The 27,831-nt window shown below is 31.8% G+C and overlaps 1 protein-coding gene and 1 long non-coding RNA gene across 3 annotated transcripts in view; one reads left to right on the top strand and one right to left on the bottom strand.

Moving 5' to 3' along the window:
• LOC125385512 overlaps positions 1-19,889 on the top strand; it is a 28,427-nt gene extending 8,538 nt beyond the window's left edge. The window contains exon 3 of the long non-coding RNA XR_007224900.1: positions 18,925-19,889. This is a non-coding gene — a long non-coding RNA (uncharacterized LOC125385512). The remainder of the gene's footprint in view (positions 1-18,924) is intronic.
• Positions 1-27,831, bottom strand: part of LOC100646414 (beta-1,4-galactosyltransferase galt-1) — a 148,782-nt gene that overhangs the window by 79,518 nt on the left and 41,433 nt on the right. The window lies entirely within an intron of this gene.

Below are 27,831 nucleotides of genomic sequence, written 5' to 3'. Positions count from 1 at the left end.
GTAGAATTCCATACAACGTCGTGTTCATATCAAAAAATTCTACTATCTTCGTATGAAAGAGAATACCAAATAATACCAAATGAAATATCTGCGAATAAGGAAGATACAACCACTGAGAGTGAAGAAAATTCAGCCCACGAACAAAATGTAATAGCATGCGAGATACGATATCGACGAAACTTATTTCTAAATATTTATAATATATATTTCAATGGGAAAATCTTAATTTTACGTGCTTCAAGTCATTCTATGCTTATAAAAAAGAAAATCGTGAGTTTCTATTATTTAAAAATAAAATAGACGATACGTTATTTTCTGTCATATTAAAATGAACTTTTTATTTAATGCCGAGTGTGTCTTGGATCCCATGCAACACGAAATTCGTATAACGCAGCATGCACCTTCCGTATCATAGGAAGTCTTATTGTATTTTAAAATTTGAAGAGAAGAAGGAACACAAGGAGGAATGGAAGAACAGCAGGGATAAATCTCTTAAAGTCTCCTTCGAACTCTAAACTTTCCTTTTTTTAGAAGCAGAAAAGGGAACAAGATTAAAAACACTGGAAAATATTGGAAAATCGAACGCCTAACGAAACGCCATACAATGAAAAACAAGATAATGAAATGTGAAACTGAGTGAGACTGGACGAAAACATGGAAAAAGTTACTTCGTGTTCGCAGTTGTGAACCCGAATGCGTGTTGTGTTCACGTATCGAATCGCACGGATTTATTTCCTTCTCGAAATTGTAATTCCTGATCCTATTCCTGTTTCCTCATTCAGTTAACCTCGATGGTGCTCTGTTCGTGAGCCTTGCACGCTAATTTAATTGTCAGCAACTAGTGTAATCGATAAACTGGTTATCAACAATTGAATTCCGCTGACTTATTCGTATCGTGTTGTACGCTTTTTGACCAGAATCGTTCCTCTGCAATGAAAAAAGATTTGACGAAGAATGAATTACTTTTTACTAGCTTTTGATAAACGTACAGTTACAGCAACGTCAAATATCAATTTTATCGAAGAAACAAACTTTCCATCGAAAATTGTATCGAAGAAACAAAGTTCAAGGAGAAATTCAAAGAATATTTGTATATTAGAGTTTCCTACAGTATATCGTTCTTGCCAATATTTTGTGTTTAGTAAATAAATTTTTACAAGCTTCCAAACAGTTTCTCGCTTCCTCTGAAAAACTTGTATTCAATAATTCAATTCAATTGCGTAGTATGTATTCAATAGCTAAAAAATCGATCAATCTGCTATTATTAAAAAAACAAACGCAAGAAGTCACTCATTTCCCTTTCGAGTCAACAATTTTCGAACTGTTACATTGTTTCATAAAATTGACAATTTTTATGAATCTTTCAGCGAATCTAAATATTCCCACTGAACTTTCCAGTATCGAACAGAGCCGTTCAACGAACGAAGTTAATATCCCGTCTCTAAATTCCATTTCTATCCACACGAAGAGAAGAAGAGAAATCAGCATATACAATGTTTCGTTAATGAATTCAGAAGATTACGTGTACGCAACAGAAACAATGCGTAAGATAGGAAGATCGGTGCGGTATTCGAAGCGAGTGCAGGGAATCGCGTGCGTTTCCTTCGACCCAGCGAAATTCATCAAATGCACGTGATTCAGCACAAATTAACCAGAATTAGACTCCGATACAGAGGATGCTAGGTCGATGCAACGCAGCCGCTGACGTTCTGCGATTCGGCAAGTTTATATTTCTAGTAGCGGAATCGCGCGCTTATATGTATGTATTTCACCATTGCTAGATCACAAGTGCATCGCGTTGTTTGTATGCAACCGACCTTACCATTCCAGCTAACTATATTACAGCTGAAACTCGTACGACACTGCGCAGAATGTTGGATCAGCATTGGACAGCGCTGTGCACAACACTAGTTTACATCTGCTACGATGTTGGCGATTTCGATCTTGATTTCGTTAGACCATTGCATATTACGTAACTAGCATCGTTTATGAGTCTGAAGGAATCTGAAGTTAATTAATTTTTTGAAAACTTAATTTTAAATACTCGGCTTGAGATGACGTCTCTCATTCGCGATTGATATTTTTTGCCAAAAAACGCAACTAGGAAACAAAGCGTAATTTCTATAGACAAATCAGTGAATACATTTTCTAGGGTATACGACTTACAGGTATTAGGATATTCATGGAAAATGAGATACATCCGAAGAATCGTTAGAAATTTATCAAAGCTTTTATTAAAAGCTTTACAATAATTATTTGATTTAGAACTGTGGACTACTAAGAAATAAAAGAGTTTATAGTAAGAATCTCATTAAGAATAAAAATAAATTTTTTCTTTTCTCGGTTGTGTGTCTTTTTCTCAATCGTTGTTCCAACTAATTTTTCAACCTGTTTACTACCAGAACATGGATTTTTATGCATATATAAAAAATTAAAAAATGCAGAAATATATAAATTGCGCAGAATGTACAAAAGTATTGCTAACGATCGTCATAGAATTTAGTAAATGAGACAAGTTTCAATTTAGGATCTATTTCTTTAAAATTATGTTGTTCAGGTCGTGTAAGGTATATTGAAAATGGAAAGAGAAATGCGAGATTATTTGGGAAAAAGAAAAACAGGTGTATTCTTATTCTCGTGTCAGTATCATGGAATTCTATAAGGATTATTTTTCGAGATGACTTATGGCCTTAGTAAACGTCAATCGATACTTCAAGAGGTCATAAGAAATCTTTATACCTCAATCTATGTAACATTACTCTAACCATAATGAAATCTAGGCTCATGTCTACACATTCCACCCTTTCAACGTCAACAATATCATAAAAGATATTAAATTACAACAAGCTCTCCTTTATTAGATCACGTGTCACTGGAACGTTCTGTTATCTTCTCTTGGCTGAACGTTTCGTTATTCGAATAGGATATTTTCTACTAAAACATTATAAATAAGTACACACACGCACAATTGATTTCAGTTTATTTTCTTCTATAAAATAAAATCTGCCAATAACAATTCTATATAATTAGTAGAATTAACTGAACATTATGCCTCCATTGCGATAGTGGTATCGATTGTGATACAAATAACAATTATGTTGTTTATTACCCATAAGCTGATTTCAAATTATAACGTTATTCCACAAAATTTGCAACATTTATATAAGACAACATTCGTAGTCTACGTTACGATTATATTGCAACTAATCTATCTGATAAAGAGTATATTCGCATTCAGTCATTTAACAACCAATAAAAAGTTTGTATTAAATTCAATAAAATAATATTTAAGTAAATAAAAATTAAAAAGAAATATATAAATTTAAAAAAGATGCCAATTTAAAAAAAAATGGGAAAAGATTGATTTTAATGTATACAAGTATATATTAATATATAATTATTAACAGTAATATATAGATACTGAAATCTAAATATATACATTTAAATTATATAAAAATTTAAATTTAAATATATATATTTAAGGCTTGAATTGAAAAAAATTCATTATATATAATTATATATTTAAGTATTATAATTTATATAAAATATTATTATTTTATAATCTTGAGATATATAATTATATTATTATATATCTTGGGAAACATTAATATATAATTATTTATGTATTCATATTATATATAAATAAATATATTATGTAATATAAATAATATTTTATTAAGACATTTCAAAGAACCATCAAAAAGCAGATTAATTGAATAATCGTATATCTGACGAAGTAGGTGTCACAGAGCCATAAATTAGCGATAGAAAAATTAATGGGGTCTAACGAACTTCCCGCAGGCCATCGAAACAACAACGTAGAGTGTTCCAGTGTCAGAAAACAGTAACAGCACGGCCATCTCTGACCTGGGTCCCAACGACACCCTTGGCGACACTCCCTTCATAGAAGCCAAACCCATAATATATAAACCTTCCTAAAATCAGCTTTCCACATTCTCTGTTGTAACACACTGAACCGTCATTCTGTTGGATTCGTACAATAAATTTTACCTACTATATCTAAAGTTCAATTCTTTACCTTATTTACCGTTCAAACTGCGACGCGAGGAGATCACCGGTGATGTGTCAGTTTCGTGATTTCTTGTGTCTCCTACGTGACAAAGGCGTACTGGTTTATTAAGATCATTACGAGATCCAAAAGGAATATAATATCGTAGAATTAACACAAGAACTATCGATTTTTAATATTTACTTAAATATATTGCGATTAACAGCAGTATGACAAAGAGGGATAAGTATAATACTATATCTACTATATGATATAGTACTATATCATATAATACTATGTGACAGATATTAAATTCCATTTGACATTTAACTAGGACGTGGAAGAAGATTATACAGCGTAATTTATAAAAGTTGGTGCCAAACTTTAGTTGTCATCAAAACAAGCAAAAAGATCTTAATAAATGTGGGTTGGAAAACCACTAGTTTCGGAGTTACGAGATGTTTTTGTTACTAGGACATTACTTCTGCAACACATGTTCGATATGTCCTCGTTCATTTCAACACAGATCGGCTCGTTTTCTCATAAAAGCACGCACATGTTGAAAGGTCCCCTTCATTTCTCTTACCTTTTGGCAACAATTTTCGATTCGTTGTATAAACTCATTTAACGAAGCAACTGCTTTAATATACGCTACTTTTATACACTGAACATTTCCCAACTCCGAAACTAACGGTTTTTCAACCTATGTTTATTGATCAATTAACTGGGAAACTTAGTTTTAGAAATTAGTTTAGTTTAGACAGTAAATGAAATCAAGCGATGATGAGTATACACGTCAAAAGCAGGGCAAATGCTGCTATTACAAATTTCACAACAAAATTAAAGCAAAATGGTCGATGGCTTACATTTTTATTCGAAAGAATTATCGATTCATTGTCGACAAAATTATTGTTGCACGAAATTTCAAAATTGCAACGAAATAATAACATTCATAAACAAAAAAAATTAAATAACGATATAAGAAATTCAGTTGGTCTTTTTAATGTGGTATTTTTCGAAACAGGATACCGCACAAAGTGGCACTTCACATGTCGTGGCTCCTTACGAATTCCATTTCTTGAACAGACAGCAAATCTTCGAAATGAATTTACTTTTGATGATACAGCTGGTATAAAATTAGGGAAATTCTTTCCGATGAAATGTGTAGGTTGGTCGACTAACTTTCGAAATTTCTGTTTGTTGAATTGCATATTCCTCAAAAATTTGTTCAACACATTCCATCAAAAGATTTAATCAACTTTCCTGTTTTTTCTTTTTATATAATACGTGTGAGTTTATAAGATAGAGAAATATCTTCTTGTAGTATTTCTATTACAATATACAATATACGATATACAATTCAGGAATACCCGATATAACGAGGAAAATGATCAACTGAGTTTGGAAAAAGAAATACATTATACGAGAAATAACCAATATACCGAAGAAAATGATCTAATTTTTCTTCATAAAACAATAAAAAATAAATAAAAGAGACAATAAGAATAATGTAAAAGAAACATACCACTAAAAGACACTTTTATTTCTCCTAACTAGAATTTGGACTTTTTATAGTAAATGGTAATTTTTTATTTTACGCGACAAGTATGTCATGTCAAACGCACAGAAAAATAATTTTTCTTCAACGTATTTAACTAGTTAACACTTTTCTGTTCGTTTTGATGAGTACTACAGTATCAGACCTGTTGAAGTTTGACACTAAGTTTTACAGACATCCTGTTTATCATGAATTTCTCATAAACATTATGATGCCTTTACTTAGACTGCTGTAATTTTTAGTTTGCTAAATACTGCACTTAAACACTTTCTTTTATCACGCGTGAGATTCTTTTGTTGGAAAAATTTCACGCGCATATTTGCTGCAATAACGGTCGTTTATCGCGTCCTACGACATATTTTGTAATTCTTTCGTATATTGCAGAGCCAAATAGCGTTGACGACACGTGTTTTCATCAGAGCAATGCGAAAAACGCAGCCACGTGGAAAGAATGCTAGGAGAAATCACCCAAGTTGCACGATATTGGGAGAGTTCCCAGCACAATACCGTTTAACAAGTTCGGTTTATCCGTCCAGAGGAAACTTTTGTACACTTAATTTTCGTAGCCAGTGCCTTAAAGACAGAAAACTTTAAATTGGAGAAAAATAGTGGTCCCGCGCGTTCCTTCCTAGGGATATATTGCTATCGTGTCGGAGCTAGAAAAGTTTTCCGATAAGAATAGGACGTTTGCAAATTGAAGTTTAATAACTTCGAAAAGAAACCGGTAAACAAACCAGCCAACTTAGTTGAACCTCCGTTCCTCTATTTGTTAATTATTGCATTGTATTCGCAATGATTACATTGACAACTGTTTGTTTCAAGGAACACTTCAGTATGATAAATTTAACGTAAGCGATTCGAAGTCCTTTCGCTATCAAATTATTTAATACGTTACATTTATTTGTAAATTATATTATATTTCAATTTCCTTATTTAATTTTTATATCTATTACTGGCGGATCGATGTATATGAGATATTGTTTTCCTGTAGTTTCAATTGGACAAGCCAATACCAGCTATATTATATGTTTTCCCATTATCAATTATCAATTACAACGAAGAAAAAGAAATCTGTTACGTGTATATTCGATATTAAGAAGATTTGTTAGAAAAATATCAAAATTCATCGTTATTATTTCATATGTATACACCAGTTTAACTTATGCCATTCATATAAATATTTTGATATTTTTTCAATATATAAGGATATTTTATAATTTTGACGTAATAATTTTTAACTTATAACTTTCTGAATATGTATATATTCATACTTCACTAACGAGATGCATATTTAATAACTATTGAAATTTTTTGCTCAAAAGTATAAAAAGAATTGAATTTTTATTTATAAAATATGTCTGTAGAGGATCTCTCTTAAATACGAGAAATTGACGAAATTGAAACTCTAGAAGCAAGCATAGTGTAATAATAGTCACGTAATTGACGATAATGAAATTTGAAAATTCTATAAAATTGTAGCTTTCGTAACAAACGAATAAAAAATGTTATTAAGTCTAATCAGAAAATTGAAATTGGAATTTCCACATACACGCAAACTAATTTCTTATGTTAAAGAAAATATTACTAGTAAAATTCATTGTTTTATTACAATTGCTATTAAGATGTAATAATGAACTTTCAGAATCGGGAAAAAAATAATCGATTAAGAATGAAATATTAAAAGACACGTTCTCCGTTTAATTTAGGGAATGCTTACAGTTGATACGATTTCTGTAATGTGCTCCAGGCTAACATTTCCGTAATACTATCCGAAATACGCAGGAAATTCTGTAATATTCACGAGACACTTCACGAAATTCAGATTCTGGCGCAACTATTTCAATTTACAAATGCTATTATTCCATCAGTATTGTTATACCATTCCTAGAAAGAGATGAAAATGGATGACTAATATGAAACTCCTGCGGACCTAATGCATCTATCATTTTATTCTTAAACCTCTAAACGTACGAACGATGACCATTAAAATTTTCGTATATAAATCTCTTTGAAGAGATTATCGAATTATATCGAAAGCAGTTTCTGCGTGTTATAACATATTTATATTCAGATGATTTATAACGTATAAAATAATTTTTTGTCTTTTTTAAAGTTTTAGATTCTATTATGCTATAACGAAGATAACGAACTACGTATTGATTGGAAAGAGGATGCAATGCAAACGATAGAAACGAAATATAAGTTGTTCGTCACCACATACGTGTAGAAACGAAAACAACAATTATATTTATTTATTTTGAGATGTCATTTGAGATGTCGTGCGAGATTTACCTCAATTCTACGATCTACAATTTTTCTGACAATAAATTTAAAAATTCTATTTACGATCTTTATATAGAAAAAAGGTACATAGCTATGGCAGAGTGCAATATTTATAGACAAAGATTAACTGGACAACCCCAAAAAAGTAAACTTTATTTCTCCAAGGAATATCGCTAAATTTTGCAAACTCATAGCGCAACCAAAGATATTCGACACGTATTTCTTTTTCTCATAAAATACAAAATTCATCCATTGACACAATTCCATCGCCTTTAATAGTTCCGGAAGTATTATAGCAGATACATTTTCTTCCTCCAATTTTAAAAGCCACGCTCACCCCTTGATTGTGATCGATTGCCGATAAAAAGGATACGTGTCGAGCATTTTTGACTGACCTACGAATCTGCAAATCAGTATGACAATTTCATGTATTGTCTCTTGTAGATATAAGGATGATGATCAAAGTAAAAATGATAATCAATAACCAAATATATTGACATATTCATATACTTACAACTTCTCAGAAAAATTATTTTAATCAACAAAGATAAAAAAATTCCTGTAAAAAATAAATATTCTCTAATCCTGCTATTCTCCTCGGGTCTATATGACCCAAAATAAAAACCATATTTCGATAAATCCTATTAAAATATAGATAATGTTTAGTATTTAGTATTTATATTTATTTAATGTTTAGTATTTAATGTTTAGTATTAGAAAGTATTTACTTTCACTACTCGATATATCTAAATTCTGCTGTATGTATTCTATATTTTTACGAACCAAAATATTTCAAAATTTAGAAAGGAGATATCTGAAGAGATATGGTGAACAAGATTGCACCCTTCAATAATTCATACATATTATTTAATAAATCAGAGTGATATTAAACTATGGGATCTGGTTACCACGATCCAATAATTTTTAAATAAAAGTTGAACGTAGTTCACCTTCCTGACACCACAACAGCGTAATCAACAAAGTTAGCAAAACCAACCGCAAATTGTAACAAGAAACAGTAACCAAAAATCCAGAACTCGGGCAAATATCGTTAGAAAGAGTCATTTGGTTAGACCAACCAGTTATTCAATTTCCAGCGCAGTTTTATGTTAGCCTAATCAGAAGAACGTCGCAGCGCCGCGTCATCACGTGAATGGCTAAAAAGAGGCGTTTCGACGAGGGTTTAAATTTTTGATTAAATTAATTACGCGATCCCTGCCAGTGTAGCGGGCTTAAACCATGAAAGGATAAATTATTGACCATCTGCCCGCGGTAGTACATAAGGACCGAATGGACTAGAATTTTCCCGTCAACTTGAAACAGTGAATAAATCCTTGCATGGTCAGCCATGCACGACTGGTTCGTGTAACTTCTGGTCCGTACTTTTTGCCACAGCGTTTTGTCCGTCTTCCCCTTTTGCACGCGCTGAAAGACCAAAAGAACAAACCGTCGCTTCATCCGCGTCGTGCATACTTTATGTGGAAACAGGTGGAATTGAGGGTGAAACACGAATGAAGACTCTATTGACAGAGATTCGTTGACGACTCGTTGATCGGCTTCCATACGAGTAAATACAGACACATGTACATACATATGTAAGTCACCTCATACGTAATGCAATCGTTTCTCGTATATTAAATGCAAAAGAAAAAACGAATTATGTGTTGGTAATTAATCAATGATGAATTTGTCTTTATTTTTTTAACTCTTTAACTCTTTATCTTTTTCCATAAAGTTATGTACTGTATATACAAATTTATGTACTAAATTATGTACTGTATACTAATTGTATAAAACTTCGATTGTAATAATTTTTGGGATTTCAAACTTAGTTTTCAAGTCACGTCATTTATGAGATGATCTAATAGTTTAATACGAATTGGGTTGGCAACTAAGTGATTCCGGATTTTGTTATTAGATAGTATTGACAAAATCCACAATCATTTAGTTGCCAACCCAATAGATGTTTAATATCGCTTGAACGTCTCCAAATGCTTGTTTTTAACATGATATAATTTAATTATACAATTAGAGTTAAAAATTATATGTTGACAAATCATGAACGCTTTCTGTCTCATTGCTTTTTATCACTGTAACGTGATAAAAGTGATTTAAAGATTAATAGATATGTAATAGAGTATTGGCATCTGATAAAGTGGAATAAGTTATGGCAAGATTTGTCAATAAAATTGACAGCAAAACATCCCAGTAAAGACTATCTAGTTTCTAAGATACAGATTACTCTATTGCGTTTGTTTAGACAATAATCAGATTGTGAATACATTTCAAATAAATCAAAATATACCTATAAAATATAATATTAACTCTTTAGCAATATTAATAAAGTAACAAAGAACTCGATATTAGAAAATAATTAGAAAATAATTATTTCCTTATTGTTGAGATTTTTTCTATTTCTGTTATCCGATACAAGTAATACGTATTTTCAACATTTTATAAATAGAAAATAGATATTAATAATTGTATGACGTAATGGTCTTTAAGATATGAAATTAAACTGTAAGATTAGATTATGCTATAAAAAGATGAAGTTTATTGGAAAATTGGCGCCGGACTTTGCCTCCATTTACAATCGTATCTTGAAATTTCTGCAAATTCCACATTATTTAAAATAGCCTTGTTGAATGAAGACAAATAACTTCTTGAAATTACAAGTAGTTGAATTATACATACGTATGTATGTACGTTTTACCGCCAAAACAAAAAGTACAAAAGGACAGTATAATATTGCTAGAGAAATTATTCGTTGTCGGGAATTTGATAAACAGAAGAAGGTGCATATTAATTACATATCGCATTTTATTCGATTGGCAACTAAGTGATTGCGGATTTTGTCGTTACCACCTAATGACAAAATCCGCAATCACTTAGTTGTCAAACCAATATGTAAGTGATAGATGGAAAATTTGTAAAGGGGGGAGATTTCGATTCTTTTCTAGAGAGGTTGTTAGATTGTTCAGATCTTTACAAAACTTTGCCATAGTAGTAATATTTCATTTTAATATTCGAAAGTTGGTATCTTCAAATTTATAAGAGTATTAATTGAACAGCAAATAACTGTTTGATTTCTAGCGTTCTGATAATGAATATGGCTCTGTTTAGACGTTTGTGTTACGAGCAACTCTCAAAAACAAAAATTTAGTAATTAAAAATTATTACTTGTCTTTTACCTTTTTAAATTTATTTCAGCAATGTTAAAATTAGGCTAAGTTTAAATCGACTGTTTTAGTATCGCGACAAATGTACAAAAGTATACGTGCTACATACATACGTAGAATTTGTGAATAATATTGCCTCATTTTGTAAATTGAAATTTAAGTAAATTACACATGGAACTCTTGTTTGTTACATTTGGAGTACAAGCTGTATTGCTGCGCGTATGATTAAATGTTATAACGGAAGGGGTTAAAGGCATTTCATGTTAGTATACTTGATAACATCGATATATTTGCATGTTTCCTTGGTGTTATCGTATCAGACGTATAATAACATAGAAATATAGTTTATTTTTAGGATACGCTGAAACTAGAAATTAGAAAGTCAAATTAGACCTAAACATATGCGAAAATTCACACAATAAAATTGGATGATAATCAAACTGACGACATATCAAATATATGTAAATAGAACCGTAGAACGAAATTTTTAAGAATATACAAAACAAGGAAACGAGGATAAATAATAAAGTAAATCAAAATTTTAATCTGGTCACATCTTTTTCATAAAACCATTCAACGAATTTAATATTTCATATTAACTTTATATTAATAATTAATAAGTATAACCTTTTTCACGGGATAAGGAAATTCGGTCCTGAAAAGATCCTAATCTCGTTTCTTTATAAATCACGGTTGACGATTTAAAGCCAGATTTTTTGGATAGACACGTAGTTTAAAAGGTGAACCGCATTTAAAATCAACGGTAAGAAAAATTCTCGATCGATTAAAAATACGTAGATAAAATAAAATAAATTTAAAAAATGATAAAAACTAAAACAGTAACATAGTTGATGTATTTTGATTCTTGGATATTCTTATCCAAGTTGTACTTTGCCAGTATCAATTATTTAGGAGCCGATGAAATGTTTATAGTATATTAAACTAAAAAGTTTATTTTTAACCAAGAATCACGCATAGTAAGGAATAAAAATGGAAAAAAGATGGAAAACAGAGGGAATGTGAAATCGTATCGTATGCATCTATTAACGTAAAAAGTCCGGAGCGAACTCTCTATACGAAAGAAGTTGAATTATTCATAAATGTTTCTGGTACGTAACGGCATCGATAAAAGGAGAGGAAAGCTGATAAAACAGAAAAGACGTCGACATTTTTCCCCTATTTTCATATCTTATCAACCGACTGTGCCCAACGTAGCTTTGAATACATTTCATCGACTTCGGCTAAGAAGACTGCAACGAGCTTCTATAATTTGCAAGCTATTCGAATTTTATCATCCCTCCCTTACGCTTACTGCAAACCTTCGACTAGCTACTGAATATGTATATCGTCTATCTTTTCCACCCATTAGCCAATGCGTCTCTCGAAAATCAAACGATTTCCATCGAATCCCAACGACGAAAAAGTGATATTAACAATTTACATAGCTTAGAATCATGACAATATTAGGATCGGGTAAGCTAAGTTCAAATATTAGTTTTGAACCCTGATTTCATTAGACATTCTTTTAATTAAATAGGTAATTAATTTGTTTATTAATGTCGCATCAACCTCTAAGGATATTAGCAACACGTGACATAATTTACACGAGTGTCACAAAGTTTTACATTTTATTACAAAATTACTTTGTATTATATATTTTTATTATAAAAAGCTAATTGCATTATTAGCACTAGAACTATTAATAGTTAACACGATGTTATTTCTACCAAAACCAGTCAAAATGACTGGTTTTTAAAAGATACGCAATAATAGAATATTTGTATACTTATTGATTTATTACTTTCTTACAGAAGGAATTCCGTCTCATGCGGTACAATTTTAATATTATTAATTCATCTGGAACCATGATCCCTAAACAAAAGTTGACACATTTGTAAAATTGTAGAACCAGTCATTTTGACTGGTGTGGTACTTCTAATGTTGACATCTAGCGATCGATCCGGAATTTTCCTGATAATTGATATCGTCATATCGAATGATACGCAGTAAAAATTATAAAAACGTGTGGGAAGTTGTACAAAACGAGAAAACTGGTTAATTGGGGTTTGATAAATAGATTGCAGGACCCTTTTACACTTTGACAAGTACCAATCATTTTTAATGGTATTGGTATAAGTAGCCTTGAACAAAATTATTTTCAGTTTAAATACATAAAAAGTAAAATAAAATTCATTATATTATTCTTTTAGTTATCGTTGCGAAAGTCATTACATCATTGCAGAAAAAAATGTAACATGAAGTAGGAATTTTAAAATAAAATTGTAGAACCAGTCAATTTGACTGGTGTGGTAGTTCTAATGTTAAATAAAAACACGTTTATATTAAATCTTAGAGTAAACGACTTTTTCTTCGAACAGTCAATTAGTTGCTATGTGTGTGCTGGTTTTATCAACGTTTCCCGAATATCAATATCAGTTGCATACCTCGAGTTATCCAATTGTCTAATGAATGTCGTAATTGGGATATTGCATTCTTCGCGTACTTCTGATGATTTATCCATTAGGAGTCCATGCGTTACGGTCTAATTAATTCTAAGTCCAGTCATGATCATTTGATCTTTTGTATTTAATTTATTGCTTTGAATTTTATAATTAAAGTAACGAATTAGTTCGTGCATGTCCGAAGTTTTGGTTTCCTAAATGGAGTTCCATTGGAAATTAACAATTCTGTTCATATTGTTGTAATTAAATGATCCATAATTATCACTAAATTGCAAATGTTTATGTAAACTTGTTTTTTCCGGGTATAATTAATCTTTGAATACATACAGTGCTTATCAACATATAAATACGTATTTGATTCACAGTTTATTATTACGATAAATTATACATTTCATGCATAGATGTATCGTACCTACATTTATTACTATAAACTACAATTCATGCTATTAAATATGAAGCATCGCCATTCTATATTTGCATTATAATCTTTGCGTGCTAATCCGAAAATCTCACAGTTAATCGCAGCTATTGTTTTCTCTTATATTTCAAATATGATTACAGTACACTAAAATGTGGCGACAATTGTATACAACTAGCAAGGTGAACAATTTATTCTATTTCCACAAGAATTAATTTTCGATTCGCTCATACGCCCTACACATACACATATAGTCATCTGGTAACAAACCTTTTTTACAAATAAAAAAGATATAAAGCGAGAATATAAATTTTTGAAACTATTCTTTTATTACTTTATAACACATAAATTGGCAACTTGAAATTAAGATATTAAGAAATGGTCATTTTTGAAAAATGTCTGCAGGACATTTAAGAGTATTTCTCAAGTAACAAAGAATGTTCTTAGCGTTTATCCGAAATGTAATGGGAAAGTTGAGAAGAACGAGTGCAAAGATGAAAAAGTAACAACGGTTAGCCTTATCCATACGTTACACTTAATCTTCGTTCTCTTCAAATTCTGATCCAGCTACAGAATAATTGTCCATCTGTATCGACATATTAATTCTTCGGAAATTCCGCTGATAAATCACTTGAAGTTCGAAATCGAGTAGATCTGAAGTATCGCCGGATTGTTGCTACGTGAGAACAATAGCCAACAACGATCTTGTGATACTTGGAATTTGTTCGATTTTAAACTTTCAATCGATTTACCAGCAGAATTTCTAAAAACTATTTCATAGATGGATCAGTATCTGAAGAAAATAAAGATTAAGTGTAACGTGTGGGTAAGTTTGACCGCTGCCATTTTTTCATCCTGGCACTCATTTCTTTCAGCATTCCCATCTCATCTCGGATAAATGCCAGTAACATTTTCTGTTCTTTGAGAGACGTCGTTAAATGCATGAATTTTTCGCTCGCAAGCAGACCCAAAAGTGGCCATTTTTTAACATCCTATCATAATGTACATGAGAAAATCATACGTTTATTTCTTCCCAGATGAAGATTTTTTCATCCTTTAAAATTAGAAATCTCTCAATGTTATAGCTCGCAGTAAGAAGTAAAAGTGAACATGTACTTTATTGAAACGGAATAATTTTCTTAAGACGACCAAACTACTTCACTTTCAGAAGTTAGAAGAACTGGCTCAAACATGTGACAAACATTTTGAAGAATGTGAAATTTGTCGGAATCACGAAGAAACAAATAAATGATACTTTTTTACAATTTTTTATCTGGGCCTGTAATGAAAATTAGGACAACGAATTGGTACCAGTTATGTACCTATGTTTTGAAAATTTTATCGAAATCAGTTAATGCTGCTACGAACTGCAAACGGTTAAAAACGGATGAAAATTACAGTTTTCGCAACTTCCGGTCTAAAATCCAGAGGTTATTATGTCTTTCGTCGCCTGTTTCCGTATCAATCGATTTCGAAAAAACCCTCAGCCCGTAGCCACAGAATTGGCATAAATCAGCAAAATGTGTTGTTTGAATTTTCATTACAGCCCCAGACAAAAATGTTGCAAAAACCAATTGCAATTCCTTCAACACTTTTCTCGCATATCATCTAGTAAACTAATCCTTGATATTTCTCAGAACCAATCAAGTGATTGATTTTGACTGAATTTGAAAAAGTTATTCTCTCTTGAAGGACGTGTTGTTCACTTTGACTCGTTGTAAATATTATAATGAACATTTTGCTCTGAATATGGCGAATATCTTTCCGTATTAATGCATTCTAAACCCTTCAACGCATTTAATATTCTCATAAATGCACAAATACCTGCGATTTAATTATGTCACAGTTCGTGCGAGACCAGCAAGTGTCCTAATGCTTATGAATGAAGGTACTTCACAGGGAAAGTTTATCGCATAGATCATCTGGTTAGTAGATATAAATCTTTCCTCACAGAGCATCGATCAAGCCCGGGACAGAATTTATATCCTAACGATTACACGTGAAGGCGCAAGCTGGACGAATTTATTCTTCGGTTCCCCTGGCTCAAAGATATGCCTCTGAAGCATTTTTCAGGAGAAGTGACATAAGTTAGCAACGAAGTCGGTCATTTTTTCCACTTTAATTAATAATCAACGTTAGCTTTTTGACACAGGTAATTCCTCAAATTTTTTATATCTTTTATATTCAAATTAGAGACACTAGCATCTTCTGCGTTTATATTGGATTATATTTGTCGCATAAATCAAGTGTTTTTTTTTAGTATGAAGTACAAACTCTTTTTTTTAGGCAACTTGCAGTAATACAATTAGTCGAAATATGTACTATTCTGTTCAATAATCTTCTAGCGTGTACGAGCTGGAGATATTATTCTATCAGTGTACAATTTCTATTATTTCTGAGTAAGAACGTGACCTTGGAAAGGTTTAAGGCTTGACCGATAAAACAATATTTATATATTTATTCAATTATTCAATATTTCTTCGATAAGTGAAGAAATTTTTAAATACGAATATACAGTAAGTTCCTTCATTCTTATGAATTTAGTTTTACTATTATGGAACCTTCAAATGCTAAATATTCTAGATATAAATGTTTTATACAAAGCATCATCGAATTTGTTGCAAATGTAATATATATGTTTATTCTGCGTATTTTACCAAATATCATGTAGTATCGTGGAAATTTAGGTATAAATTTTTCCTGATACTATTTATAATTTATAATTTATTTACAATAAATAAACTAACAGATGTTAATTAGACAGAAAATGATGGTTGTTTAACTTGAACTAAATGCAACAATCTTACTTTACTTCGACCACTCTCGCAATTCGACAACGCTAACAACTCAATCTCTCAGCTACGCTAGTAACTCACGCAACTCGACAACGCTAACAACTCTACTCTTCGGCTTCTCGACTAGCTCTGAGCTCTCTAGCTGACTCACTCTCACTTCTCGATTCATACACTCTGACCTCTCGGTCAACACTCTTTGAACCCAAATCGTGCCTCTCCATTAGTGTTATTTTTTCCTCTCTTTAATCTCATCATGACAACGCTCCGCAAGAACTAGATGACCTTAGTCACATAGGCTTTTTTCCTATGTAAACTAACAACCGAAGGACAGATGACACTGTTTTGATCGATCTCTAATCAGGCTTTTTTTACGATACTACAATAAATTAATCATATTAAGCAGAATAGAATTTCAGAAAGTCGAATGCACTATTCTTACAATTCAAATGAAAATACATTAATAATGCCTTCCAGCTTTTCTCACAACGACATCATGCTCTAGTCTTTTATTAATTAATGTTCCGATACGCTCGATAATAATTAATATTTTCATAATTAAAGTTGCTCTGTGCACCTAAACTACTGCCTTAACCATTGTGTTCATTTCATGAAAGCAAAAATGGATGAAGCGTAATTTTTTGTATCAGTCATCTCCATATTTCACACTAATATCCATCTAAAGCACATTAACGTTGAAAGTGCACGTGGCATATCCTACACAGATAAAATTTAAATCAATTTCTGTGTACCAAAGAAAATATAAAATTTCCGCAGTATTGTTCTTTAAAAAAGGTATTCAATATTTACGTAATAATTCATGTGAAACTGTGACATAACTATGCCAAAAAGAACAGTTATCATAATAATTAAATAAACTTTTGTCAGCCAAGTTCATTTAACGACGAAATTAAGAAACTTTCGACAGGGTTGGTTATTAACCAAGTAATTAGCTAAATTAGCCGGCGGATGTTATGCTTCTACAATCAGCCTTCTATTGAGAATATGTAGATTTAGATCTTCTGAATTGCAGAACTAATTTCGTAATTAAAGACTGTGAGTTTCAGAAATAGAAAACTAAGAAATCCCAGACTTTACGAAATTAGCTTAAACGTGAATTGGTTCTGATTTATGGTGAATAATATCGCTGAAAGCGTTTGTATAAAATATTCGCAAGAAAAACTATGAAGTAAAATACTAGGCATAAAACAGATACGCATTTATATTAATAGTATATAATATATGTATAATATACGATAATAAATTAGTATGTTAAAAAATATTTATAATCTTGCTGGTTTTGAAAAGAATGGAACAACATAATTAACAGAGAATCAAAGTATAATTACACGAGTAGGAAATTCAACATAAACTAATTATTTCAATTAATTGAATTAATTAATTTAAGTGCATAATATACGTACATTAATTTATTATCTATCTTTGGCGATGCAAAATTATTTAATAACTTCTAAACAACGTGAAAGTTTCCCATTATAATTTATACTATCTTTTTGTTTCCCCTAGAATAATTTAGAACCAGTCTATTAATTATATAATTTTATAGTGACTTTTATCTGAATAAATAAGTTCCAATTCATCATATTTCATATTGCATACATCTTTAAAAATGTAGAAATAACTTAATTTCGACTACGCTACCGCTCCTAAATATATTTATAAAATTGAAAATTTGCAATCGTATGAAAAATATCTTGTTAAACAGACTTTTTACTCCTTTTCTTTTAACAACAAAGCGACTAAGAATCTTGAATGAGAGAATGAAAATCTACATCCAAAACAAATAAGTAGAATGAATGAACATCCCAGTATTCTTCTTGCCACTATCGTGCAAAGATTATCACATAGAAAAAAAAATTCGTATCGGACGCAATAAAGCAAACAAGATCAATCCTCAAAACATCTCAAAGTGCAAACCCAAACGTGAATATGAAAAAACGCAGTCTCTTCGCATCTCCTAACATTACATTAAATTGTTCGGCGAAAAAATTCTCCGACGATCGAACTGGGTGCGCATTTAGCAGCTTACGACTCCGATCGATCGAGAAAGGAGAAAGCAACGCACTTACACTGGTAGCATTGACACAATGCCATTCGTTATTCAGAGTGCTGCTCCCTTCAATTCATATTAATTTAAAACGCTCGTTTAAGGTCGTAAGGGATGGTAAATTTACTCTCTGTTTTTTTCCCTTTCTTTTTTAGCTCGGTCGACTCCGCTAATAGAGCTGCCTTTCTACACGAGTCACCTAGTGGTTAGAGTCGTATCCGACGTTCGAGTTTCTCTCTGTTGCACAGCCACAGGCAGAAGAGAAAGGAAAACGCGGCGAAAAATCTGAATGCGCCGCCTCACCAAGCCAGAACCAAGGCATAATTACGAAAACGCATTTATGAGCCAACGCGTATGAACGTTATAGAAATACGGGACCAGGGAAAAAACGTTAAAGCCTGGCATCGACATCGGAAAATTATTTTCTCAGCGACATTCCGATACATCGAGCATCGACCATCTCAAAAGCCTCTGGCTGCGCGTTTGAATTCGTATTTTCTAGTGCGAGCAATATTTGATAAAAAATGGAAAATGAAATATGGTTTTTTTAGAAGTAATGCTAATTTTCTCGGGGAAACGGTGTTTATGCTAAACTATTTAAGTGTACAAATATTGTATATTTATTTAAATATAATAGGTGTACGTAAGAATATCAATGAAAGATGAAACGCATATTTTTATATTAATATTGGAATATAGTATTCATATTTGGATAAATGATGCTTATATTAAAATATATACATATGTGAGGATTATATATATATATATTTAATAACAAAGACAATTTTTTATTGACTTCGTTCTCACTTTTATCAAATATTTCTCTTTTATCATCTTTATCAAAATATTTGCCTATTTTGTTACTCGTCAAAGTTTTGCTCCTAACTTATGTTGTTCATTTAAACTGAATGTATCTATTTAATAAAATATTAGTAATATAAAATGGCATCTATGATAAACGAATTATATTTACTTCTATGTATATAAATTATTATTTAATTTGATTAGCTGCGATCACCTTTGATACTTTCAAATTATTCTCTTTTCCCGTTTCCAGCCATTGTACCCTTGTAAAATATTTCAATAAATAAATTACCATTCGCTCGATTACCACAGTCAAACTGGATTTAATTAATTTTAGTAATCAATAATTAAATACAAAAACATCCAATTACTTCTAGATAAGTATACATGTATTAAAGAAAATATATATTGTAATGAATTTATGCATTGAAAATGTCAAACATTAATTCTACATACGCTCCTTTATCGTCATTTTTTTATGGCTAATCCATATATTTGATTTTAAACGAATGAACGTGAAATTATATTTTCTCAATATATTTCTATTCCTTTTAAATATTATTAAAATTATAATATTAAAAATCAATGATATAACTATTACATATAGAGTTTCAATAAACAAATATAAGTATTATTGATTCCTCTACACAACATAATACGAAAGATAATATAGAATATGTAATATAATAACTTGAAAAGTTTAAATATCACCTAATATTTGTGAATATGAAGATTTACAGAATTTACTTCAATAAACCAGAATTTGATAAAATTATGTTAAATATAAATACAGTCCATGAGATAATTCGATAATGAGAAAATCGAAAGAATAGTATCCTCAAGTAAGGTAATTAGTATTTTTAAAAATTCTCGAATCGTATAGACTAAATATTCAGCGAACGTTCTTTTATTTTTGGTTTTGTTTCTTTTGCAAAATTATTTGATGAATGTTTTGCAGAAATATTGTTATTTGATTAATACTGCAGAAAAGAGATACACCGATTATTTTAGATATTGTACGTAGATTAATGCTGCATAATGAACCTGCACGAGTTTTGCGAATACTATGAAAGACATATACATATAGCACAATGAACATTAATCACAGTAGCATAAATCGTTATCCATATCACAAGATGTAATAACTGATATTTTGTATCTCCAACAGTGAAATAGAATTATTAATAGCTGCTAAATATAAATCATGATCGTCTGTTGACACTTGATATATAATTAATGTAGTTAAATCAATTAAAAAATATTCGTGGAAATACAATTAAATCGAAATTAATCTCCATAATATTACTGCAGTCGCGGTCCCGAAATGTCAAGTCAATGTTTAACGCGATATATTCTTACAACATTCGTAAATTTTCGTTAACCAGATTTTATAGGTCGCAGGAATTATAATACCATAATAAAAATATTCGAATGTTACAGTTTGCATGTGTAAAATGCGTGAATCTCCAATTTAGTATGAATATTTGTATGATATACAAAACCAGTATAAAATAAAATATAATAAAAATATAACAAGATTCCTGTAATAAATGATCAAATATTTTCATGTAAACTTCAAACTCAAACGTTATTTTACGAATAAATTGAATAAGAAATCATTGGTTTTGCCATAAAAATACTTTTGTTCACCATCGTATAATTAAATGTTCGTATTTAAATTACGAAATGGTTTTAAAAAACGAGAAAATATGAAATTTCGAGTACAAAATTCACGTAGAAGAATGAATTTGTATTTTTTACTTCAAACCTCTACATATTCAGTTTCATGTATAAAAATTTCCACGATATATTTACGTAATATATTTTTTGGTTTTAATTTGTTACTAGACAATTGCAGAATCAACAACATCGAGGTTTACAAACAAAGGAATAAAATTGATGGGAAGCGTATGTTTGTTCGATTCATCTTATTTATTTTATCTGATCCAACTTATCGATGAAGTCAATATTAACCTGGTGCACACAATCGTGATATATTACAATGACTTCTGATGGAATCTATTACGTTATGAATCTATGGCGTATATATGTGTTCACGATCGCATTTCCAAGTTTGTTTCTCTGGAAAATAACGATTCGATGAAATATGAAGTATCCGCGATTTGCCTATACGTATCTGCAAAATTTGCGAAAATTTAAGTCGTATTGGTAGATCAGTTGGTAAGCATCGACGTCGACAAGATTTCTTACTCACATAATTGTATACTTTTTAATGATTCTTAAATAAAATTATACACGTCAAAGACATATCAAAGTTTGTTGAGAAATTTATCATAATATATTTAATATTTTTCAAACCTTAACAGTCAGTGCATTGATATCAGTTTCTATTATACTTATGAATTTCATACTCTTCGTGGCAATATCTTTATTTTTATTCGTTATATCGTATTGCATATCGTAACATATCTCGTGCAGTTTCTTATCTTGTTCTCTGTGCTAAATTCAAATATTGATTAGAGTCTAGACTTCTAATAATACGATAGTTTCATAATAGGATGATAAGGTAACTAGATAAAATGCTACATACATTTCTATTTCTTTCCTCTTCCTATTTCCTTCTGTAACATATGGTCACAATTTCTGTTGTATTAAAGCTAATGTTTCTTACAAATTCAGACTAATTTCAAAATTAGTCATTTTTATAGATTCATCACATATTTAAATAAAACTATAACTTTAAATGCATATGCGGTATGAATAATTTATAAGCTTTTATAAAGTATTGTCCTTATTCTTATATTATTTATATTATTTAAAGTATTGTCCTTTTTTAACTATTCCCCTTGTTATTCTTTCTCCGACTGCGATCACAAAACAAGGACATCAACTTGTGGACTAAAATCGCATATCCTCTTTGTACAGCAATAAAACACAGAAATACAAATATACCAAGATATATCGAAATTCAGTTAAACTTTTAACAGTCTTCACTTGCTTCCAATATTCATGGATTACGAAAGAAAATAACATAGAAAATAAGATAATTCATTATCTTTACTTCTTACAATCGGCAATTTCAATATCAATCGTAACAAGACTGTGAATATTTATGCAAATTCATATTTTTCCAAATACAATTGAAAAACTGAAACTTGGATAACAAGTTATTTCATATATAAAATACTACAAAAACTACTATACTTTGGATATTTTATATATTTTTACATATTCCGTGGATTTTTTGTATTTCTGCATCTCCAAATTATTGAGATATGTATAATTTTGTGTGCTAGATTAGATTACCCGCGTAATAGTGATGACACATATGTGAGTATGAGTGTATGAAAGTATGTGTGTGCACAGCATCTCGAGAAACAAGTGAATGCAACTGTTCTGTTAGTAGTGTGGTATAGAAGATGGTGAGATAAACAGAGTGCTGAAACGCGTCCACATGTATATCGACGAAGATCCTGTAAATCATTTATTAAATAAATCTAAAACTATTTTAATATAAATTCTAAGTGTAATCTAAGTATTCCTTTACTTTTATTTCGGCGGTTAAGATCCACAATTCTCAACACAAATTTCGTACAGACGCAAAAAAATCCACGGTCTTAGTCATAAAACTACATTTTATAAAATTATGATGTTTCCTCGAACCGCTTGTCGCTTGGAGAACAAGTACATGAACCTATAAAGGCTCTTGGAAAATAAGAATTCTGCTGAATTTTTCACGGGCAGCGTACATAGAGAAACTGCTGTACGTAGAATTCCCCAGCTACGCCAACAGGAAACCGTATAAAACAGTACAAAACTCGTGGTCCCAGGAAGCTCATAAATTCAGCCTAGACCAGAATCCAAAAACGAATAGCTCAAAAAGAATCGAACCGCGTATCGTGGCAAAATAAAACGACGTAGCTTCTCCTATCCTTCTATGCTGGATTCCACGGTTGCTACGCGATATCTCCGAAAACTGGTCTACACAGACGGCCGTGTGTACCGTGAAAAGGTGCATAAATCCAGCTGGGTGGATGTGTCGCGCATAAAACTCTAAACTCGATTGCCAGTGTCGGTGCGTGAATCAATAAAACGTCGCTTTATTCGAAAACGATAAGCCTTTTCACGGCGACAGGTAATCTGTCCAAGTGTCAGCTCGTGTTATTTCCATTTGAAAACATACCCAATTCCACTATTTATATATATATTTCTTGCTTTCGCTCCTTTTCCTTTTGTTACAGTCCCTTTTAGTTTCTTCACTGACACGAAGCAAGCAGACTTCAAGCATTGATTTTCCACGGCCCCGGAGGGACCGATTTCCCAGTAGTGTACACGTCGTGTCACGAAGTTATACATGGTCCTGAGAAGAAGAGAAGTCGTGCGGCAGAAACGTGTGCGATGCGGTTTACCCTCGCGCTGGTTATTACTTCCTTCCGCTTGTTGCACTGAATCGATTCTGACTTCGACCGCCGAACATCTCCCAGGGATTATCGTTGACTCTTCAACGACCATGGATCTCCGCTAATTTATCAAGGAAAACAACGTGGCTGTATAAACTACAGGGTTCGATTGTTTGTATTTCACGGTCGGTCACGAATCCTAGACCACGATGATACAACGATACGATGTTGTTCGTAGCTATGCTTTCAGTCATCTCAGGTTAAGGCTCGATCCATTAACCGATCCATTAACCCATAAGAAACAACATTTAATCTGTAACTTTCTCAGTTACGTTACATTGTCGAATTTTGCGTTTTAACATTACGGTTATGGAATCGCAAGTTATAGGATCGCAAGAATTTGCTAAATTTTTTAGCTAAAGCTTTTCTAGTCGTCATTTCCTCTTCCACTCGTTCCTTACAATTTTAACAAGGTAACAAGAAATTACAAAGATGTACAACATTACGATATTAATTTTCTTTAAATCATCGAATATTTTCGTTATAGCGTAGAGTATTTCTAATTTATGCAATGGACTTCTGTGTAGTATCCGCTACTTTAATACATTTTTTATGACATTCAATTCTTTTATAATAATAAGTCGCTTTATATGCGTGCTGGCGACGACGTATTTTTAAGAGTCGTCGGTGTCAGTTACACTGACATTATTCAGCCTTGTGTATGGCCAGTGAAAATGCAGAAGAAAATAAGCAGATATCCAACGATAGCATATATCTCCAAGTCACGTAATCATCGGGTATCGAAAATAAATGTTTAGAATGAGAGGGTTTAGAAAGGCTCTCTTTAACCGACCTCTCAGTAGCTACAAAAAACTCTCGCAAGTATTCTTATTTTCCAATTAAGCATTTTTTTTTTTATTTACGTTCTACGTTTCACTTTCATAATATCAAATTCGTATAATCATATTGTACTGGGTTGGCAACTAAGTGATTGCGGATTTTGTCATTAGGTGGCATTGACAAAATCCGCAATCATTTTGTTGCCAAGTCAATAGTATCGTGGACAGATTGCCTAAAAAATATCAGGTAAACTATAAACAACGTCGCGAGAAAGCCTAAGTGCCGACAGGCCGAAAGGGTCGGGAAACTTCAATGGGCCAAGCGATCGATCAATGCGTCGTCGGTCCTTCAGTCGAATAGTTACGTGAAAAAAGGCCTACATGATCATGATCGCGGACGATTACGGAACGCGTACGTGATGGGGGTATGAGAAAAGACAAAGGGATGCTCAAGGGAAAAAGACGAATTGATAGTCAGTCGTTAACTAAGAGTTAAGTTGTGAGGAGTCGAGAGTTGAGTTGCCGAGTTGTTATAAGTTGTAAGCAATTAGTTGCGAGTTGTGTATTACCCATTTATTCGTCTTAGTTATAGCACATTACTGTATTTAGTTCACGTTAAATAACCATCGTTTCCTGTTTAATCCATCCTAAATAGATCCATCTATCGATAAACTTATCATTCAGGATAGAAATCATTGGAAACCCTAATTTCTAATATTTCTGAATAAATGAAATCCTATAATTCGAAAGCACTACTGCATGATCCAAAATTTACTACACTCGTACTTTGACCTAATTCATTGCTATCTTCGCAAATACTGTAATAAATGCAATGGTGTACAAATACCTTTTGTATACTTTATGTATCCGATTCATCAAACGAACTCTAATCTCATTTCTTTCTCTTCAAATGTTCCATACTCTCGCGAAATCTTCAAGTAAGTATACGAGGAACGTCTTATCGTATCCTTATCAAGGCGAAAATATTTACATTACCCGCGCTGATTTATCGCCCCTGCCCTTCCCAAGACAGTAGACCAGAACATTCTCCGATATGAGAATTCTGGTATAAATATAGGACTCCAAAGAAAAGGACAGGACACAGAAAAAGTAGAACGTCAAGCTAATATCGGAACTCTGCACGATTATTGTATCGTTCCTTGATAAAAGTTTGTACAAAAGAACTTGCAATTTATATTTCCACGATCCTTCGGAGCACCTCGACGACGATGACAAGCGATCGCTAAAGGCACGCGTGTAAAATGTTAGATCGTGAGCCGAACTGTGCATGTGCGTGCGTGCAATGTAAAGACGCTTCACAGTGGATATCTGAATGCGAGTGCGGTTATTAGGTTATCTATTCGGAGCGTGCAATAGTTTTTTTTTTTCTTTCTTTTTTTTATTACTTAATTTGATTTTACAATTTGTCCAGTTGGACATTCGGTAAATTTTTCTAGTTTAATTGCTAAATAATTTGTAGATGGCTGCCCCCAGTGGGATACCATCGTCGAGTTTGACTATTTTATTTCTTTAGTATGATCAGTAGAGTGTTTTCTTTTTAGTCTTCTTTTCTTGTATTTTTCTGCGTATCTGCCGGTTTCTTCTTTGACCGTTGGTATTTTTAAGTCTTTGCGTATATCCTCGTTTCTGACATACCATGGGATGTTGACTATTGTTCTTAGTATCTTTGATTGTAGCGACTATAGGCGTGCGATAGTGAGCGCGCAATGAAAAAAACGCGAAAGCAGCGAAGAACGAAGAGTAGTTGGTCGATCAGTTATAGAACACATCGGTTTAACATTTTGTCAAATGTGTTTGCATTCCTGTTTTTTCGACGATTTACCTCGTAGTCTCTTTAAAATTTGAAAGATCTGAAAGATAAGCTTCATTTTTTTCAATTTTTTCCAATAACAATTTCTAACTATCTAACACTTTCCCTCGAGTAATTACTTCTTCTTCGTTTAAAGAAATGCACTAATATTATAAGTAAGCGATGGATTTACACTTTTGCGTTTACCCACAGTCGAACAGTTGCTGACAGAAGTCTACTAAAAGAATGAGAAATACCAGGTATGTAAATATGAAACCGGAATTTTTGTATAGAAAATACACGTTTATTGTATGAAAATGATTAAAAATATTTTATTCGAAGTATTGCCCATTGTTCCGCCGCGCAACATATCTGCGCTCCATCCCGCGCGGCTTGACAGCCAACGATCTACGTGCCGTCCTTCGAACCCTCCATATCACCCTATTGGTTTCACATTTAAATTATAAACTGTTTATAAATAAACAGTTCACGTTAAGGCATATGTGAAATTTTTGATTTCTCAATTTTCTCAAAAAATGGACCCACTGCCTTCAGAGTAATTGGTTCATACATGTATTATTTATATCATAATATATATAGATATTAAAAAGAGAGAAAGCAATGTGGAAACAAGCTGAGGACGATAAACTGATTTATGAGAATAACAAGGTATTTAGATTTCACTAATTTCAAGATCGAATTAGTTTATGGCTTTGAAATAACTAACTGTTGACTTCATAAAGGACAATTAAGCGACGATTATTTTGATTTCATTCGTCAAAGGAGATAATTAAGACAGTGTCTTGCCTATGATGGAAGATCGAAATTTAATATTCGTTATTGAATGTTTAGTTGACGGTTCATAAATCTCCGAGATATTAAATTTCCGTCGAGCTTGCAAGGACTAAATTAACTTTCGACAACTTTAACAGGTATTCGACGGATGCAATTACCGACAAACTAATCCTGCATGATCGTCGTGTTAATTACGAATATAATTTACATTTAAGAAATATAAAGTTAGTCTGAATAAATTTAAAAATTACGAAACAGATTACATCTATAGGAAGTTACCAACGCAGTTTATGAAGTAGAAAATTGAGTTCGAAAGTGTCGATAATAACTTACAAACGAACGATCCCTAAGAATTCTGAAGACATTCCTGTATACTCATAAATTCGAAAATAAAGTGTAGAAATATTTCATTGAAATTAGAATTATTATACTAACTGTGAGACTAAGAACAGT

This window comes from Bombus terrestris, chromosome 7 (assembly GCF_910591885.1).
Source record: "Bombus terrestris chromosome 7, iyBomTerr1.2, whole genome shotgun sequence".
NCBI classification, from domain to species: Eukaryota; Metazoa; Arthropoda; class Insecta; order Hymenoptera; family Apidae; genus Bombus; species Bombus terrestris.
Note: the sequence above shows the minus strand (reverse complement) of the source record. Positions and strands in the feature narration are given on the sequence as shown.